The 17,385-nt window shown below is 41.8% G+C and overlaps 1 long non-coding RNA gene across 1 annotated transcript; it reads right to left on the reverse strand.

Moving 5' to 3' along the window:
- Positions 1-3,855: 3,855 nt before the first annotated feature.
- On the reverse strand, positions 3,856-5,091 carry LOC115970836. Its single transcript, XR_004087156.1, has 3 exons — positions 4,888-5,091; positions 4,042-4,066; positions 3,856-3,918 (listed from the first exon to the last, which is right to left on the reverse strand). It is a non-coding gene; the product is annotated as an uncharacterized LOC115970836 (long non-coding RNA).
- Between the last annotated feature and the right edge of the window lie 12,294 nt (positions 5,092-17,385).

Raw genomic sequence — 17,385 nt, forward strand, 5'->3', positions numbered from 1 at the left:
AGGAAATCCATATTGCTATTGAAAGGGGTTAAAGGAAATCCAGATTCCCCTAACATTTAATTCCTTAGTGTGATTTTCAACCAAACATGAGAATTTTTAAACAGTCCTGAAAATCCTAAAACATTACTCGGTACCAAACGCAACCTTAAGATTCTTAACTTAAGAATACCCTCTCTTTCTGATAAATAGCGGCTGTAATTGAATCATAACTATTTTTTAAGTTTACAAACAAACAAACGGCCTATTTCTTTTCCTAATCCTGCGTGTAGCGTGTTAGTCAAGTCCAGCAAGTTTCCGCCGCTCAAAACTTGTAGGCCCGTTTGGTAATATTATTCTAGTAACGTTGTTTGTATTTTTTGAAAATTCATGTGGGTGAAAAAGTGTATGAAAATACATGTAATATTATTTAAAAACTGAAAAGTGTTGCTTAAAATACGTGTAATTTCAAAGTCATATATCTTTAACATTGTTTGGCGTGCTTTATAATTTTTAAATTCTTTTTAAATTTTTTTAAGTACAAATATATTTTAGTACATTTTTAAAAAACTAAATAAATTGTTGTCAAATGGATATTTACCCTTATTTATTTCTATATTTATTTTTATTTATAAACTAGTCGCTAACCCGTGCGATGCACGGGAAAGCTACTGAAAATGAGATCAACTCTAAAATTAGAATCATTTTGCAAGTTAGACTACAAAATTAGGTAAAAGAATTAATTTCATGTTACAGTCTAGTTTTTTATTGGTAGCAAAATCACTTGCATGATCAAATTTGGTCTCAATGGATTAAGTGCAAATCCTTCATCTAGACATTCAAGTATTAGGATAAATGATGTGTTTTTGATAGGTAAAAATTAAGATAAAAAACAATTACACATATACACATAACAAAAAAAATAAAATAAAAATATTGTTTACCAAAGAACCTCAAATATGTAAAATTTGCCAAAAAGATACACCACGTATTAATGCATAAACATGTCTACATAACTTTTGAATAATCCAAGTGTAGCAATATTAGAAGCAACCTGTAGGCTTTTTCACTATTTCAAGTGGCTCCTAAAAAAATGTCATATTTACTTCTCAGTTCTATTCATCATTCTACAATATAAAAGTCACAATCAACACATATGCATCTCATAAAATCCATAAGAAAGTTTTTGTTTTTTTAATTTTCCTTCACCCTTCTCAGTTTGACTAAAGAGAAACCAAAGTGACTAAAAAAAGTTTATAATTTAAAGCTGAAAAGTTAAAGTTTATTTCTTTATGGTGTTTCACACAGAGTAGATACAAAACCATGTCTTTTTTAAAAGAGTTCAAGTTAATTTCAAAACACAAACAGGTCCAGTTCAATATGATGTAGCAAGATCCTTTGAGAATGAAACTACAACATACTTTAAATAATGATGAAATTGCCCATTTCCATAATCTGACTCTCTTCCCTACCAATAAGAGGACTCTTAATGTTGAAAGAACTTCCTCTTCTTTTAGTGGGTACAACAGTAAGATCAAAAGTATTATGTGTAACAAATATTATCATATTAAAGTGAAAATAAATTGGTTAAACAGAGATATTCAGTTGAACACAGATGTACCTACATCTGTATCATCAAGAATCAATACAACATTTTCTTGGCCAAGCAAGATATCAAGACCCTTTTGATTTTATTGGGTGCCATGCTTACATGAAATCACTTTAGCACTTAAGTACTCTCCTAGAGGATCAAGTAGCTTAGCCATTTACAATGCATAGTGCCAATAGGCGATCACTCATTGTATAAATGTACGTCTCAAACATTTCACTTTCTTCTTTTAAAAATGTGTGAATAAAGGGCCTTAGCTTTGTTAAAAGAAGAGGAAGTTCATTAAATTTAATTTTTTTTTTTATATGTTCATTAATTCTGGACTCTTTCCATGTCTTTGAAAGTTTTACCTACCTTTGGTTAGAAATCTGAACATTCTATTGACAAATTGAAAGCACTCAAATAAAACTCTCATCAATAGATTTAGAACCTAACGGTAATCATTCATGTTGACCTCTAAAAGTTCTACAACATGACAAGTTACAATGGTATATAGCCAAGCTTATTAGAAATGATCATACAAACAAAGATGGAATGTCACCATGATACCTGAAAACAAAGATATACAAAATGCTAAGCACACTACCAAAGTACAATAAAATATAAAGGTAATAGAAATACCTTGCAAATCTGTTTTTTATTTTAAATATTCTTCTTCTGTAGCATATGATCTATATCAAGAACCAAGTATAGCTTCTTATGGTGTAATAAATCTGCTAATTTCAAATTGACAATTTCAGCAGTGTGAAGCCGTAGTCCTAGCAAATAATGTTTTAGCTTAAATGAATTACTATTTAAAAAAGAAAAAAGAAAAAAGAAAAAAAGATCATCACTATACTTTATGATTCTATTATTCTTGAATAGGAATAGATTTATAAGTTCAAAATTGGTTTACATCTCTCCAGTTGTAATTTAAAAAATAGTTTCATATTAGGGGAATATTACTTAGTGAATGAGCAGTGACACTGTCTTCCATTATGCAGAGAAGGATAACCAAAATTCATCACTCCACCAAATAGTCTTATCTCAAAGAAGGTTACCTCATGAATGTAACCCAATGCCACACCAGATTTGGCCAGCAACCTTTGCCCACAAAATGTACATGTTGTCATCTTGCAATTCTTGAAATCTTCAAACTTCAAACTGGTCATCCAAATATCTCTTTTTATTACCAATGAAACCCATAAGTAGAATTTATCTTTACCTACAAAAATAAATAAATAAATAAAAATAGATTGGCTAAACTCCATTTTGTCCAACAAAAATAGCTTCATTCAGTTCCATTAATGTAACAGTTCCTCATGCGAAGAGCCATCCCAAAACTATAATAAAACCATGCAAAAGAATTACATTGATATCCGTAACCATAAGGCATAAACTACATCTTCTTATATGAATTAATAAGTGGCAACAAGTAAAAAACATATAAAGAAGAAATCATACAGATTAACGAGGAAATTCAAAGTCCATAGTTCATCCAGATTAATCCAACATCATTCAAAGCAAAAACCTTCCTCTAATAGAGGGAAAAAGAAAAACAAAAAGTCAACCATGAAACAAAATTGATGAAAATCTTCAATTGAGTAGTCAAATTTCTATGGGGAGTGAAGCAAAAAATCTGAACCACAAATGAGAAGGAAAACAACCTAAACTTAAAACACAAAATTCCTATATCAAAATCAATACACCCACAATACCTAAACCTAAATCACATTTAACGCTCAATAAAGGGACAAGAAAAAAAATTTACCTACAGCGGTTCCAGCCATTTGATGGTGGCAGTAGACTGCTGGTGACAGCCTTCTAAACTCTCTCCGCACCCTTACGAAGTCTCAAGAAAAAGCACAATACAGTAGCATGACAATGTGAACATCAAGAGGAAGGAAAAAGAAATTGAGCCACCCAAATTACACAAACAAACTCTCACTTAGAAGGAGAAGAAGATTAAGAAAGAAAATCCCAGGTATTACAACTGAAAGGGGAAAACGCAAGAGATTAGTTTTACCAGTAGTGGTTTTGTCGGCTGACCGGTGGTGGCAGGCTAGTGAAGGCAGGACTCTGTTCTTTCTCTTCAACCATGTGGGTTTTTAAAAGTTAACTTGTGTGAAGGTGAGGATAAAAGTAATTTTTTTGGCCTAATTGGTTTTTTTTTTTTTAGATGGGAACGTCAAGCTTGATAAGTAAGCTTGATGGGAACTGATTAGAAGGTTGTCACCACCTTGATAACATAAGTAAGCTTCTTTCACACCCTTGAACATAAGGGCCTAGGCATCCACCCTAAATTTATTATCTTTGACCCCATAGTTTCTTCTCAAACTCAATCTACTACCAATCTAAATCACACACACAAATAAAACACAACAAAAAGAGGGGGATCAATACAAACACCAACATTGTAACACAGATAATTATATAAGTTTCACAGTTAAAGTAAATACAACCATTGATTCTCTCACCTGCTGGGTTGTGTTCCTAGCAACCCTACAAAACCAAAAAAAAAAAAAAAAAAAAAAAAAAAGAGCATTAAGTTTTCTATTTTTCCTGGAAAAAAAAAGTTGAAATACAGCAGTAAATTTTATAACCATGAACGAAAAAGAATTAAAGATATCAACTATTCTAATTATTTCTCTTTTGATGTTGGTTATCCAACATGTTCTCAGGACCAAATAGAAAAAGGGCCACTCAAAATCAAATAAACCCATTTGCAAATCACAATTTCAAATACAACCCACTATAAGATTCCCCTTAAAACAACCATACATCCTCTGTAATCTGTATCCTGTCTCTTATCTTTGTCTCTCTCTCACGCAGATTTTTTATTTTTTATTTTAACAAAAAAATTCAGCATTGTAATATAAAAAAGTGTCTATCCAATGGTGACACACAACATACGAAAAGTGTTGCTTTTACTGGATTACTCTTAGCACTTCTATAAAATGTCAATTTTCCTCATTAATGGCACAATACAATCTTTTTGAGACATTTTATCAAACACATCATGCATTATTGTTGCAACCATTCCCGGCATATAATGTGATCAAAGAACTACCTAGAATTTCAACAATAATAGATACCATAACACCTCCAAAACATAGTCAAATTAAAATTTCAACAATAAATGACTGTAACAAGACTATAGTGGAAACAAACAACAAAATAGTTACAGTTCCAAAATCCAAAAAACAAAAAAAACTTTCCAATTCCTTCAAAATCATCTATGTTTGTATATGTAATCATAAGGAAACGTTTTGACATTTACATTAGTTACACACGGGTATAAACAATTAAACAAAGATTCTTACCTGAGTCTCAGTCCGAGTCGCCCAAATAAACCTGATCTCCTCTTCCAAATCTTGCTTCAGGGCTCAGACAAATCGGACTGGTATTATATTTGCTACTTGAGAAAGTTTAGACCAGATGGTTTCTAAGAAGAGAGAGGAGGGGTCGCATGCTATAGGAGTTTTGGGTGAGGATTTGGGGAGAAGGAGATGGTTTCTAAGAATAAATAGGAGTGGTCACATGTTATAGGTTTTGGTTTTAGTTTTAGTTTTTATAGTTTTTAGAAAAAATTTCAGAGTTGGGTTTTGAGGGAAGGAAAAGGATAGAGATTTGGGTTTTGGGGGAAGGAGAAGGGTAGAGAGATTTTCAAAGTTGGTGGCTTCGACAAAGGTGGAGCGGTTGTGCTAGAGAAGGCGGAGTCGTTGAGTCGTGGGAGAGGAGGACCAATGTTGGCTTGGGTTTGGGTTTCAGAATTATATCGGGGAAGAGTATTTAGTTTGAAGGGGTGTATATATATTTAATTAAAAAAATAAATCAGATTTAAAAATTAAAAAAAATGCTGATGTGAAAAATTGTGGAGAGTTCAAAGTCTTCGAGTCGTTGAGTCGTGGGAGAGGAGGACCAATGTTGGTTTGGGTTTGGGTTTCAGAATTATATCGGGGAAGAGTATTTAGTTTGAAGGGGTGTATATATATTTAATTAAAAAAATAAATCAGATTTAAAAATTAAAAAAATGCTGATGTGGAAAATTGTGGAGAGTTCAAAGACTTCGGTTTTATATATAGAATATATAGATTAACATATAAATTTTTTTAATTAAATATAAAAACAAAAACAAACTTCCTATAATTTATCAACAGACTTATCACAATCTTTTCTCAAAAAAAAAAAAAAAAAAAAAATTATCACGATCTAGTTTGTTTATTTATTAACCCCGAAAAAATAGAACCACCACGACTCAAAGATGTAAGGGACTGGCTCTGGCAGAGTGGTGAAAAAGTGAAAGTCAAGGACGATTTCCGAACCGACAACATTTTATATAAATACCAACCCCAACCGCACCGCTTGGCGGGATTAAGATTTAGTCATTTTCATCACAAGAGAGAAAGAGAGCGCAATGGGGAACCGGAGGTTCGCGCAGATCTCGACGAGCGACGAGGACGAAGAGGCGCACGGAGGCCATCGGGGGAGAGCCCGCCAAGGCGGAAGAGGCTCAAGCGTATCAAGCTTCCCGAAGATGAAGCCGAGCCCAAAGAGGAACCACCACAACAAACTAAGAATAAGAACAACAAGAGTAACAAGAAGGAGAAGGAGAAGGAACCTTCGCAGAGCAGTAGCGAAGAAGAGCCACCGCAAGAGGATGCGAAGGTGATCGGCGATTCCATTAGGCTTTCCGGGAAAGGAAGAGGGAGGAGAAGCCACTACGAGGCGTTTGAATTCGATGGCAACAGATACGACCTGGTGAGTGCTAGGGTTTCCAGCCTTCGGGACATTTGTATGTATTTTTTTATGATAATTGGTTAGGGTTTTCTCAATACCTTTATTTTATTTTAGCTATGGTGGGTGGGCCTTGGTTCCATTCTTGCTTTAGAAGTTTTTTTTTGCCAAGTGATGCGTCTGGCTCTTCAGAATGCAACTTGACCTCTACTTTTGCTTTCTTTTTTCTTCTTTTTGAAAAGATTAAATGTCTTTCTTTCTTCTTTGTTTTTCTCACTTCACTTTTCTAAGTTAGGTTTCTTCAAAAGGATTTTGCAGAGTCAATAATGGAAATAGAGTGTAGCTTATTATTATTATTTTTTTTGAGGTTGATTAAGATATTTTGTTATTTTATTTTTGAGTAATGCTATGTCCACAACATTTTCACAACAAATCCTAAATGGTAAATTGTTATTGGTTTTTAATTGGGACAACCACTTTAAACTATGCATTAAAAAAAATAGCAAACAAAAAGCCAACAAAGGAAAATTGTACGTGAAACAATGAATTTTGGCTTACCAAATTTGACTAAACCAAAAATAGATGTCTAGGAACACAACAAAATATCACAATATTTTTACAATATCTTTATTTTTAGTTGTGGTAAGTTTTAGTCTATTATTTTATTATTTATTTTTATAAAAATGTTATCTCCATACTATTTTCATAACAGATTCTAAATGGCAAGTTCATACTGATTTTAAAAGGAACTCACGACTGATATCACTTTTTTATCCATCAATAGTAATTTATCAACTATGATTTGTTGTGAAATTAATGTGAAAATGTTGTGGACTTACTATTTTTTTTTTTTTTTGATTTATAAGAAACTGAGATCTCAACAATTGTGAAAATATTGTGATAACAACAAGTGTTACAACATTTTCGCAAAAAATTTATTTTCAATTGTGGTTAGTCACAGTCTCATATTTTATTATTTTATTTTAACCCATAAAAACTTAATACCTCAATAATTATGAAAATATTGTGAAATTTGTTGTAACAGTATGACAATATATATACAAACTCATATAAATATTTAAGAGAGAAAAAAAAAAAAAAAAAAGAGCACAAACTCAAATGGCGTGACTGACTGAAGAAAAGAAAAGAAAAGAAGACAAAATACAAAACGGTGACTTTTACTCACCAACTAAACCAAATGGCTCATCTTCTAATAGACTTTTTTTTTGTTATTGATGATGTTGAAAATTTGTCACCAATGGGTCACACCGTGCTCGCGACTCAGAATCGAACCTGCACGACAAAAACGATCGAGAGAAAACCTTTAGAGAGCACCGGTATGGGGCCGGCCTAACACTCTCCGAAGATCAAGTCAGAATTCGTCCTTCCACTTTCTAAAGCGTTAGAGAGGGGTCAATTAATCTTACCTCGATTTGTGAGAATGTCGGCCCTTTTATAGTGGTGGAGAGGTGGCTCTTTACCTCCAGATCTTTCCAATGTGGGACTATAGTGGTGGAGAGTAGGATTTTCTTCTAGAACTCCATATCTTTCCAATGTGGGACTCTGATACCAATCTTTTCAGGGCTTTACTTGGTCATTTCGAATTATGGGCCCTCAGCGATGGGCCTCCAAGGCGCGCAGGATCACCTCTACATAGGCCCAACAGTTTATATCCATCAGGCCCATTAAGGTAGGCCCGTCATGACTCATATTTCATCATCTTCAGTTGCCCCCTTCACCCCAATGATCCGTCCGCTTCTAGGTCAGAGGATCAATGGGGTGACGATCACAAAGTACGGGCATGACGGGTATTTTAATGACGGAATGAGATCCGTGAGGCTAAGAAAGTTTACACTAATTGTCGGATTCATGAAAGATAAGATGACGGTTCCAGACGGATCAACCCGTCAGGAGAAGACTCATCAAGTTGATGGTTACATGAAGGGTTCAATTTGTTGAAGTGTACTGACAGGTTATCAGCATTTATTGAGCATGACACATGTCAATCTCTAAGTGGCCGTTGTATAGGATCGAAGCGTCGCTTCGTCTTCCGTGCATCTCCTATATATATATAAGGCGCCTTACTCCCATTTTCACAATTTTTACCCTGAAAACGACTGTCAGAGCGAAACCGTCAACCTTGTCAGAGCACCCCGTCGTGGTCGAGAATCTACCGATTATAACAACCGTCACCCCTAATCCGCCAAGTGTGGTAAGTACTTCAATACATTATCAAGTACATTTCCGTCCATGCATTGTTGTTAGGCTTATTATACCCGTCAGTGATTACAAACCCGTCAGTCTTAGGTTTTATCGTCAATTGTAGGAAATGTCTAGTGCGTCAAGTAACCAGTCAGTGGTTCGTGACGGGACGGAATACGAGAGTGTATACCCGTCTGGTCATAAGGACCAAGAGAGTCCCGGCGAAGATAGGAGTCCGTCCGCCTCCTCTTCGTCCTCTACAGAAGAGGATGTGGAGATAGTTGAAGTAGATGGTTCTGATGACGACGGGAATCAGGCACTGGAGTCCGTTGTAGGTGCTGATGGACTGAGGAAGTTCATCATGTTGCCAGAGTGGACAGTGCATAAGTTCACATCCGTCATCAGGGAGAAACATTTCAGCACTTTTAGAATTAACTTCCAAATACCGGACTACGTTTCCATCCGTCTGCCCCATGTGTCGGAGAAGTGTTACTATGAAGGGGTAGAGGGTGTCGGGATATACGAGCAGGCGTTGAAGGCAGGACTCCGGTTCCCGCTCTCTACACTTCATAGGGAACTTTTGCATTACCTAGGGCTATCCGTCACACAGATATCCCCTAACGCCTGGAGAGTCTTCATAGCCATGGAGATTCTCTATGGTGCATGGTCGAACGGAGAGAGGAGACTGACGGTACGTGAATTTCTTCACAACTACCGTCCAGATGAGATCTCTGGGTCAAGGGGGATGTATAGCTTTGCTAGTCGGAGCCCCTTGTTGAAGGTGATCTTTGAGACCCCAGACTCAAATAGAGACTGGAAGAGTCGTTACTTCTTCCTGGAGGGTAGCAGATGGATGAACCATCCAGGGGAGACGGAGTACCTGCCCGTTGACACAACCTGGGCAGTGATAAACCAATTGCGTATGCACCCGTCTTAGTTTTGTTCTGCTTTTCATATCCGTCCATTTTTATGTGTATATTCTGATCGTCTTTCTCTGTAGGTAGACGGCGCCCGCAAGTTAGCCTTGAGGAGTTCAGTTTCCTTGAAGAGATTTGCAGAAAAACTAAGCCGGAAGAAAGGACCTGGGCCAAGTTAGTGAATCCAAAAACAATACATTGGTATTATGACGGTCCAGAACCTACTCGCGAGGCCATTGCATACGACGAAAGAATACACAAACGTGAGTCTGTCAACTTTCACTCTTGAACTTAGCTTTTAATGAGTAAAAATCTTAATCCGTCCTGTATTTGCAGAAATGGACGACGCCAAGAGAAGGGCGATGATAAAATCACTAGCCGTCGAGCAAAAGAAGACGGGTGAAGTTGTTGTTCCTAAGATGCCGGGGTCGTCGGCTAAGAGGAAGCAGCCGCCAAAGTCTGACCGTCCATATAAGCAGTCAAAGGTTTCCTTGGAACCTGTTGTGGGCTTGATGGCTGAAGGTATTAAAACCGTCACCCAAGCCAAACATGGAACCGGTAAGGGCTTAATGCATGCCCCACCCGTCAACGAGGAGAAGCCCCCTTCCCTTCTCCGTGACGACTCGAAATATGCCTTGGAGAAACTTTCGTCGATAATTTCCGCAGAGGATTACGAGGATCTGGGGAATCATTCGACGGAGGCAATGGGGGAGACGGGTTTATTCGCTGTTGGACAGGTAACTGTTTTTCTTACCGGTTTACATCCGTCATTGTATGCCCGTCCACTCTTTGCTCTCAATCTTACACTTTGACTTTGCCTATTTCAATCCTTAGTTATGATGAAGGGTTTGATGGATCGCTGCCTCAACCGTGAAGCGGCTCTGGAGCGTGTACGGACAAAGGCTGGGCAGACGGAGGAGGAGCTTAGCCAACTGTACAAGTGGAAGTCCAAAATGGAGCAGAAGTTTGAACTGTCTGAGAAGACCAGGCAAGAGTTCGAACAGAGGACGGAAGAAGCTGAGAAGGCCTTGAGGGGAAAGGAAGATGAAGTGAAGGACCTGAAGAAGAAGCTCCGTCAGGCCAAGGAAGATGCCGTCAACGAGTATCGCGACTCAGAGGCATTGTTAAAGGAGCTTGGGGGATCATTCCTTCAAGGCTTCGACGATGCACTCCGTCAGATAAATAAGGCCTACCCAGAGCTGGACGTCTCCATGATATCCGTCAGCGACCAAGATCAGACATCTGCTTTGCCCGTCGCTTCAGACAACACGGAGGACCTCTTTGGAGACGAAGCAGCTCAGGGTGACGGAGAGTCCGCTATGCCGAAGGAGATTCCTGTTGCCGACGCCAAGAAAGTTGATTAAACCCTTGTAACTGTTGAGGAGGATCCGTCCCCTTTTTAAATATTTTTAGTACTTTGTAAACGGTTTGTTTTAAGTTTGCTATTGTATTGAACAATGTTTTTCTTTCATAATATGCTTCTTCATTATTTGTATCCGTTTAAGGATTTTCTCTCCGTCTCCTTGCATGTTAAGCGTTAATTTGGACAAACTGTTCTGTTTATCCGTCCACTCAAAAAGTTTTCCTCAACTTTAATCGGACCCGTCTATGACGTATACGATATACTATCCGTCCATTTTTATGGATAGTTTTTTATCAAGTCGATGGTCCGTTCACCTTGTGGTGGTTATACCGTCCACTTTATGGACTTATTAAATTATTCACCGTTTAGGTGATCCGTCCACTTTGTGGAGGCTATACCGTCCACTTTATGTACGTATATAATTTATACAACGTTTTGTGTGATCCGTCCACTTTGTGGAGGCCGTACCGTCCACTTTATGGACTTGTATAATTCTCACCGTTTTGATGATCCGTCCACTTTGTGGAGGCTATACCGTCCACTTTATGGACTTGTATAATTCTCACCGTTTTGGTGATCCGTCCACTTTGTGGAGGCTATACCGTCCACTTTATGGACTTGTAGAATTACTCACCGTTTTGGTGATCCGTCCACTTTGTGGAGGCTATACCGTCCACTTTATGAACTTGTAGAATTACTCACCGTTTTGGTGATCCGTCCACTTTGTGGAGGCTATACCGTCCACTTTATGAACTTGTAGAATTACTCACCGTTTTGGTGATCCGTTCACTTTGTGGGTGAAACACCGTCCAATTTATGGACGTGTATAATTTTCACTGTTTTGGTGATCCGTCCACTTTGTGGACGTAGGATTATTCAACATTTTGGGTGATCCGTCCACTTTACGGACTCGTAGAATTACTCTCCGTTTTGTTGATCCGTCCACTTTGTGGACCGTCCAACTTATGGACTTGTAACTAGCATTCGTTAACTTTGAGGACAATTGTAATGACATCCATGTAGAAGAAGATCATAGTTGTATCTAATTATAGAGATGCGTAAAGGAAAAGTGCCTGCCCCCTTGGGCTTAAAAAAAAAAAGGCACGACAAGATTGTAGCAAGAGAAACACAGTTTAAAGAAAAAACTTATAAATAGTTATAATAAAAGCCAAATGGAAAATTGGTTGCCGTTCGCCGTGTTACTATCACTGGTAGTATTTCCTCAAATGCTCAGCATTCCATGGATGCGGTAGCTTCTCCCCCTCTGTAGTCTCCAGGTGGTATGTTCCTTTCCTTTTCCATGCCGTGACTCTGTAAGGTCCTTCCCAGTTGGGGCCGAGTTTTCCCTGTGTAGGGTCTCTAGCTACACCCAGGACCCTCCTAAGTACCAGGTCTCCTACTTGGAAGTCTCTGTGTCGGACCCGGGAATTGTAATGTCTGGCCATGCGATCCTGGTATCTTGCGATCCTTTGCTCCGCCACCGACCTTACCTCATCTATCAGGTCCAGCTGTAGCCTAATAGATTCGTCGTTCCTGCTTTCGTCATGGTTGTGAACCCTGTAACTTGTGAGGCCAACTTCTGCGGGGATGACCGCCTCACTCCCGTATGTCAGTCGGAACGGCGTCTCTCCTGTCGGAGTCCTCGCCGTTGTCCTGTATGCCCATAGTATGCTCGGTAATTCTTCGGGCCATATTCCCTTTGCCCCCTCGAGCCGAGTCTTGATAATCTTTAGCAGGGATCGGTTCGTGACTTCAACCTGGCCATTGGCCTGAGGATGGGCGGGTGATGAGTAATGGTTTTTTATTCCTAGCTGTGTGCAGAAATCCCGGAAGTGGCTGTTGTCGAACTGCCTCCCGTTATCCGAGACAAGGACTCTAGGAATACCAAACCTGCATACGATGCACCGCCAAACAAAACTTCTAATGTTCTTTTCTGTAATGGTGGCCAAGGCTTCCGCTTCTACCCATTTTGTGAAGTAGTCAATACCCACTACCAAGAACTTCAGCTGCCTTACCGCTGTTGGGAAAGGTCCCATGATATCCAGTCCCCACTGAGCGAACGGCCATGGAGCCGTGATAGGGGTCAGCTCCTCAGCTGGCTGTCCGATAAAATTGCTGAACCTCTGGCATTTGTCGCAGCTTTTAACGTAAGACTCGGCATCCTTCTGCATGGTTGGCCAGTAATACCCAGCCCGTACCAGTTTGTGCACCAACGACCGCGATCCAGAGTGGTTCCCGCATATTCCTTCGTGTACTTCCCTCATTACGTAGTCTGCCTCCTCAACCCCGAGGCATCTTAGGTAAGGGCGGGAGAAACCTCTCTTGTAAAGAATGTCTTTTATCAGGACGAATCTTGCAGCTTGGACTTTCAGCTTCCTCGCTGCATTCTTCTCTTGTGGCAGTAACCCGTCCTTCAAGTACGAAGTTATCTGGGTGGTCCAGTTTCTTTCAGTGCGTATCTCCTGCATATTGTCGGGGTCTATTAGTGGAAAGAGTTGAACAAAGGAAAGTACATTACCCGGCGTCGTCACATTTTCTGCTGAGGCGGCTTTGGCTAGCCGATCGGCGAGCTCATTTTCTCCCCTTGGGATTTGGACGACCGTCGCTTTTAACCCGTTAACTCTTGCCCTCACTTGATCAAGATATCTCTTCAACCTTTCCCCCTTGCATTCGTAGTCTCCGTTTACTTGATTGGTCACGACCTGAGAGTCGCAATGGACGGCTACACTTTCAGCTCCGGCGGCCTTGGCTAGGTCAAGTCCTGCCGCCACCGCTTCGTATTCTGCTTCATTGTTGGTAATTGGGAAGTCGAGACGGACCATACATTCGATCTTGTCTCCTTCTGGTGACAACAACACTATGCCGGCCCCTCCAATTCGCCGATTGGATGACCCGTCGGTGTAGATGCTCCACTTGGGGGGTTCTTCTGCCCCCTTGTCCTCGTCACGCGTAAACTCTGCTATGAAGTCTGCTACAGCTTGTCCTTTAATGGCCACACGCGGACGGTACTTGATATCAAACTCACTCAATTCTATTGCCCACAGCGTCAGTCGACCTGCGGCTTCAGGACTACTCAGTGCCCTTCGCAAGGGCTTGTCGGTCATTACGTTCACGGTATGGGCTTGAAAGTAAGGTTTGAGCTTGCGAGCCGCTGTTATCAATGCGAAAGCGAGTTTCTCCATAGGTTGGTATCTTTCTTCGGCGCCGCGGAGCGCCCGGCTGGCGTAGTATACAGGCTTCTGTGCATTATCCTCTTCTCTAATTAAAGCTGCGCTGACGGCGACGGAGGAGACAGCCAAGTAGAGGAAAAGTTCTTCACCAGGTTGCGAGGGGCTCAATAGGGGTGGTGAAGATAGGTATGACTTTAATTCCTTGAACGCTCGCTGACACTCGTCCGTCCACTCGAAGGATTTCTTTAATGTGCGGAAGAAGGGCAAGCACTTGTCCGTGGCTCTCGACACGAATCTATTTAATGCCGCTACCTTGCCATTAAGGCTTTGTATCTCCTTCACATTTCGTGGGGGGGCCATCTCCACTATGGCTCGGATTTTGTCCGGGTTAGCCTCAATCCCCCTCTGGGATACCATGAACCCTAGGAATTTGCCTGCCGTTACGCCGAATGCGCACTTTCCCGGATTGAGTTTCATGTTGTAGGATCGAAGCGTACCAAACGTTTCCTTAAGATCTTCCAGGTGGTCTTCCTCCTTCCGGCTCTTCACCAGCATGTCGTCGACATAGACTTGAACATTCTTGCCGATTTGCTGCGCGAACATCTTGTTCATTAGCCTTTGGTATGTTGCCCCCGCATTCCTCAAGCCGAATGGCATTACTTTGTAACAGAATAGCCCTTGGCTGGTTACGAACGAAGTCTTTTCCTGATCGGCCTCGTGCATGCGGATCTGGTTATAACCCGAGAAAGCGTCCATGAAGCTTAATAATTGGTGTTGAGCCGTCGAGTCTACTAGGACGTCGACTCTTGGAAGGGGATAGCTATCTTTGGGGCACGCTTTGTTAAGATCTGTGAAATCCACGCACATAAGCCATTTGCCGCTCGCTTTCTTTACCATTACCACATTCGCCAGCCAATCGGGATAGTAGACCTCCCTGATGAAGCTTGCCTCTTGGAGTTTGCGGACCTCCTCCGCTATTGCTTGGTCTCGTTCCGTTGCGAACACTCTCTTCTTTTGTCGGACGGGTGGAAATGAGGGCAATACATTCAATTTGTGTACCATGACCGAAGGATCGATTCCCGGCATATCGTCATGGCTCCAGGCGAACACGTCCTTATTGCTCCTCAGGAAAGCTACGAGCTCTTGACGGATTGCGGGTTTGGCAAGCGTTCCGATCTTGGTTGTTCTGTTCGGATTGGAACTGTCCAGAGTTATCTCCTCCAGCTTCTCTGTTGGTTCCGCCACCGTTCGGTGCTCTTCTATATTCAAGGCCTGGATTTGGTCTTGCATCTCCATCATAGCGACGTAGCATTCTCGTGCGGCAACTTGACTTCCGCGTAGCTCTCCTACCCCATACTCCGTCGGGAACCTTATCATTAGGTGGTAAGTTGATGTTGCCGCCTTCCACGAGTTGAGCGTAGGTCGTCCAAGAATGGCATTGTAGGCGGACGAGCAATCGACCACCAAGAATGTCACGTTCCTGGTGATTTGTTGGGGGTAATCTCCTACTGTCACTCGTAACGTTATCGAGCCCAAAGGGAATACCCTACTCCCTCCGAAACCAACGAGCGGGGCGTCTGTCGGTATTAGCAGGTCCCTGTCAATCCTCATCTGCTGGAATGCCGGATAGTACAATATGTCGGCCGAGCTGCCGTTGTCGATCAACACTCGGTGCACGTTGTAGTCTCCTGTCCGCATGCTGACGACGAGGGCATCGTCGTGTGGATGGTGTAGGCGCCGTGCATCCTCTTCCGTGAACCCAACAATAGGGCCTTCTCCGTTTGCTATCCTTGGCACTCTGCCCGTAAACTGGACATTCTGTACTATCCGAAGGTATGTTTTGCGAGCCTTCTTTGACGATCCGGCCGCAGCAGTTCCTCCGATTATCATTCTTATGTCTCCAATTGGGGGTCCTGGTCGCTCGTTTTCTCGGCGGAGGTGTTGTTCCTGTGGGGGTTGATCCGTTCTTCCCTTGTTGACGAACTTCTGCAGCTTCCCCTGTCGGATAAGGGCTTCGATTTGCTGTTTCAAGTCGTAGCAATCGGCCGTGTCGTGGCCGTGGTCACGATGAAAGCGGCAATATTTGTCTTTGGACCTTCTGCTGGGATCACTCTTCAGCTTTCCCGGGAACGTCAGGGACCCTTCGTCCTTAATCTGCATTAGGACTTGGTCTATCGGCGCGGTCAACGGGGTGAAGCTTGTGAATCTTCCGCCCGTGGGTTTTGGACGTCTGTCCTCCCTTCGATCTCCCATTCTTCCTTTCTTCCGTCCCTGGTCTTGTCGGGGATCCTCTTGTCTTTCCCTTTTCTTGGGTCTATCTTCTCGGGCTAGTAGCGCGTCTTCAGCGTTCATATATTTGGTGGCCCTGTAAAGCACCTCCGTCATGGTCTTGGGATCGTTTTTGTATAGGGAGAACAAAAACTTACCCCCCTTCAGCCCGTTCGTGAATGCTGCTACCAATATCTTGTCGTCGGCTTCGTCGATCGAGAGTGCTTCCTTGTTGAAGCGTGATATGTAGGCCCGCAGCGTCTCCTCCTCTCGCTGCTTGATATTCATTAAACAAGCCGTGGATTTTCTATGTCGGTGTCCTCCGATGAAATGCGTAGTAAATTGAGCACTTAGTTCCTTGAAGGTGCAAATGGAGTTAGGCGCTAGCCGGCTGAACCAAATTCTTGCTGCTCCCTTCAGGGTTGTAGGAAAGGCCCTGCACATAATCGCGTCTGCCACTCCCTGAAGGTGCATCAGGGTCTTGAAGGTCTCTAGGTGATCTAGAGGGTCCTTGACTCCGTCATAACTATCCATATTTGGCATACGGAACTTGCTCGGCAGGGGGAAAGAGTTGACGGCTGTTGTGAAGGGCGAGTCAGTCCTGTTGACAAGGTCGTCAAGATCACTCGACACTCGACCCTTGAGAGCGTTCATCATTACATCCATCTGTTCCTTAATCGCCTGCATCTCCACGATGATGGATTGGGGAGTCGTATCCGTCGGGGTAGGGATGTTAACGTCCCGTCGCACTGGTCTGCTCGGGGCGTTACTCTCCTGTTGTTCGTCCTGATCTCTCCTTTCAGCGCTGGTCCCCTCCTGATCCGCTCCTTGGTTATTGATCGCCGCAATCTTTTGGTTCAGTTGCTCTTCTAGGTCGTGGTTTTGTTTGGTTAGGCGCTCCACTGCTGCGGCGAGCGTCCTGACTTGTTTCTCAAGGGCAGTCGTAGGGGTTTCTTCTTGGACGTCATGCGTGGTTGCCATTGAGCGCGTGAGTACCATGTAACTCTTTTGTCTAGGAAGCGATGAAGTGCCACACCGATTTCCCACAGACGGCGCCAACTGATGATGTTGAAAATTTGTCACCAATGGGTCACACCGTGCTCGCGACTCAGAATCGAACCTGCACGACAAAAACGATCGAGAGAAAACCTTTAGAGAGCACCG

The sequence above is a fragment of the Quercus lobata genome, chromosome 12, assembly GCF_001633185.2.
Source record: "Quercus lobata isolate SW786 chromosome 12, ValleyOak3.0 Primary Assembly, whole genome shotgun sequence".
In the NCBI taxonomy this organism is placed as follows: Eukaryota; Viridiplantae; Streptophyta; class Magnoliopsida; order Fagales; family Fagaceae; genus Quercus; species Quercus lobata.